The sequence below is a fragment of the Olea europaea genome, chromosome 15 (assembly GCF_002742605.1).
Source record: "Olea europaea var. sylvestris chromosome 15, O_europaea_v1, whole genome shotgun sequence".
Classification (NCBI taxonomy): Eukaryota; Viridiplantae; Streptophyta; class Magnoliopsida; order Lamiales; family Oleaceae; genus Olea; species Olea europaea.
This window is the reverse complement of record NC_036251.1, coordinates 15681574-15685873: the sequence shown is the minus strand read 5'-3', so window position 1 is coordinate 15685873 and position 4300 is coordinate 15681574.

Here is a 4300-nt window from a genome sequence, read left to right as displayed (position 1 = left end):
AAAGGTGTTTGATATTTTTTTTTTTCTTCAATGAATCATATGGTGAAGAGTTTTGCAATTGATCCTTTGGTAGAGAGGAAAATATTGTGCTATGTGTTTTGCTAAAGGTTCTTAATGAAAAGCGGAATTTTTGTTTATATAGTAGGTCGTTTTTGGTAGTATGGAGCGTTTAAAATTCGTGAGGAAGGAAAATTACCAAATGTCAGATGACACTGTCGCTCGAGCGAAGTGCCGACAAAACTCTAGCGACGCACTCTCGCTCGAGCGAAGTGGTGGTGAAACTCCAGCGACGCAGGTTCTGTTATTTAGGCTCGAGCGAGGTCAGGGCGAAACTCTAGCACCAATCTTGCGCCATTTTCATCTTCAAAGCATCCAAATTTACCCTAGACCTATATATTAATTATTTCAAAATTGCAACACAAGTCCCTGAACTTTTAGACATTGATAAATTGGTCCTTAACTTTACAAATTTGACAAATTAGTCCTTTTGGTCATAGATTGCCAATTACAACATTTTCCTAACACCTTCATTTTGTGTAAAGCCTTTAGCCACAAGACGAGTCTTATATCTTTCTACATTACCTTTCTAACCCCCCTTGGTGTTAAAAATCCATTTGCAACTAATGGGATTCACACCTTAGGGTAACAGGAAAAGATCCCAAACTTTATTATCTTGCATAGACTTGTACTTCTCATTCATGACATCAATCCACTTTTGAGACATGTAACCCTACATGGCCTGATGGAAATTGATTGGATCATCTTTCACTATTCTATTATTTTTCTCATGTTCTTGGAAAATACTATAAAATCATTCGGAATAGCACTTTTCCTTTCTCACGTGGATCTCCTTAATAGTATTGGTTTTTTAGGTTGTTGAGTTTGTACTTTTGAAATAATTACCTCATTTTGGATGGGAGGTTCTTCAACATCGTTTTTTTGGGGTTCTGGCTATACTTCTTGATTAATGATAGGTACAGAAACATGTACATTATCAAAAGCAACAGTAGGAATCGAAATTGATCATTCCTCAACTTCTTCCTCAAAGACAATATCTTTAACTCTATTTCTCTTCCCAAACTCAACATCCTCAAAAAATGTTGCAGTTCCCGTTTCAAAAATTGACTTAAGTGTGGGATCATAAAATTTATAGCCCCTAGATTGCTCAAAAAAACCAATAAAATAGCTACTCACTATTTTGGAGTCTAATTTCTTTTTATGTGATTTATAAGGTCTAGCCTCAGCTGGACATCCTCAAGTACGAAAGTGATTTAGATTAGGCTTTTTGCCTGTCAAAAGTTCATAAGATGTTTTAGCAGCACCCTTAGTTGGCATTCTGTTCAAAATATAAGTTGTGATCTTTAATGCCTCTCCTCAAAGTGATTTTGGTAAGGTAGAATGATTAATCATACTCCTTACCATGTCCTTAAAAGTCCTGTTTCATCTTTCAACTACACCATTCATCTAGGCGATCCTAGCATGGTGTATTGTGGGACGATTTCACACATTCCAATAGGTTCTTAGCAAATGGTCATAGACATTGTTCACCTGAACCGTCATGTCTGCCTAATACTCTCCACCACGATTAGACCTAACGCTCTTTATCCTTTTGTTGACTCGATCTCAATCTCAGTTTTAAAAGCTTTGAACACGTCCAACGACTCAAGCTTTTAATAGATGAGATATAAGTACCAATAATGTGAGTAATCGTCTATGAATAATATAAAACATTGTTGACCATTCCAAGAAATCGTAGGGAATGGTCTACAAATATCTGTGTATATCAATTCTAAGACATTCAGTTAGCACCTAATCTCCTTGTTTTGATCTGTTTTCCCTTGATACAATAAATACATACAATAAAATCCGTGAAGTCAAGGGAAAACAAAATACCATCTAATACAAGTTGTTCAACTCTAGCTTTTGAGATGTGACCTAAGCGCTTGTATCATAATTTTGCTGAATTTTCTTTATTTAATTTGCGTTTAGTATCACGTGATTCCACATGCAAAGTCTCATTATATGATACAATAATATCAAGCAAATATAGGTATGTAGATAACAAATCATTACCAATAACATAATAATTTAATGAAAGACTAAACTAATTGTTTACAAATGAACAACAGCATCCAGATTTGTCCAATGAACAAATTCCATCTAAAAGACTGTACAGCAAAAGTGTCTTTCAAATACGAATAATAACCAGGTCGTAATTATAACCTAAAAGTGTTATTACATCAACTTCAACCGATTTTCCATCATCCACATAGATGTATCTTTAACCATCACTTGGCTTTCGATAGCTCTGGCAGCCATGCATAGAAACACTTATGTGAGTAGTAGCACTAGAATCTATCAACTAAGTGTTTCTAGGTACTGGAGCAAAATTATTTTCAGAGCAGACCAAAGTAAGAATTGTACCTTTCTTTGCACGCCATGCATGATATTTGGTACAGTCTTTCTTCACATGTCCAGTCTTATTGTAAAAGAAACAAGTTCATTTATTTTCCTTTCGTTTCTTTTGTGCTGGACCTGTAGGAATAGCTTCATATTCCTTCCTCTTTTTCTTGCTCTTATCCTTAGAAGTGTTTGCCAAGTGAGCGCTTTCAGTTCTTTCTTGCTTCAACCTTTCTTCCTCTTGCACACAATATGAAATGAGCTCATTTAGAGACATTTTCTCCTTCTGACAATTATAACTGATCGTAAATTAACTGAGCTATGCAGAAAGCGAGATCAACACCAAATCTCCTAGCAAGTCATCATATAGCTCAAGCTTTAGCCCTCCTTAACATTTGTTATCCCTTTGGATACTGTATCTCTAAAGGCTTTCAGAATGCCACACTTAATGGTCATTAGACTCATGCAATTTTAGCAATCCCACTTCTCAAAGTTCCTCTTTTCATCAGGTGAACTTTCTTCCCTAAGAGATGTGGGTTCCTCAATCCGAAGTGCAAAGTCAAGATCCATGCAGCCAAGAGCAATCAATATGTTCTCTTTTCAATCCTTGAAATTTGTCCCATTAAGCATGGAATCGAATCAACATTGGTAGATATAGCAGCAACACATGAATTAGTTGTAGAAAGAACAAAAATTTAAAAATAATCATGCTCATATCCACATTTAATGAACAGCAAATTCAAATAATGGTAAGCTCCATCTCAAGAAACTTAGTGCAACATTAATATCAAGTCTTTAGACAATAATATTAATTGCAAGTGATACTCTCGGTGTAGTGATCAGATGTTGATAATAACTCGTGTCAAATAATAAACCATTTTTGGATTGATTTATTATTCACATGGAAACCTTATAATTGTCACACATTCACTACCACAAGTGTGTATGTAATTCGGCCAAATATTAACCTTCCTTTGGGCCGACTAATACCAGTATTAACAAACACACACACACAACATCTAAACCTCCCAAACTAACCAATTTACACAAAAAAAGTCACTTTGGGGTCATATTGTTTCAATTAGTTTATTAAAATGCTAGATAACCTTAATTTATCATGAATGATTTATCAAAATATTTGAATTGGTTTGTCCCACATAATTAAATCTCAATTATACATCTTAAAAGAGTCATTAATACCAAAATTCGAGAAAGAGAATCACTAATTTTGCATCATTAGATGTCTTTTGAAACTTTAGGGACCCGAGGGTTAATAATTCAAAATTTTAGGGGTCAAAATTTGAAAAAAAAATTAAAACTTTGGAGGCCAACTTTAATTAATTATAAATATTGAGCGCTTTAATTACAAATTTCAAAACTTTAATAGCCCAAATTAAATAATTTTCAAACCCAAATTAAATAATTTTCAAACTTTATGGACTGAATTATTAAACGTAGAACTTTAAAGGTCTAACTTGGATGGATTTCAAACTTTAGGGGACTGAAATGTAAAATTATATTTTGAAAAATTAACTAACCCTAATCTTTATTTCAACCAAGGGCCTGAGATTATCAAAATTGCACCTCAAGCCTCATCCCAAAAAATCCAACCTAATCTTTCTCTTTCTCCTTTCCTAGGGGCCGGCGCTGCTGCAAAATGCAGCATTGCTACAACGCCGATAGTGGCTAATCAAAATTTTTTTTATGGAATTCAAATAATCATAAATTGAAATTTTCAAAATTTTAATCCAAGTTTTGAAAAAAAAATAACCATGAATAATATGCCAAACAATTTTCAAATTCAACAGAAACAAATTCGAATTTGTCAAATTTGAAAACTCTTAAAATACTGTAAGAACTAAATTTCACATAATCATATAATAGAAGATCAAAAATAACC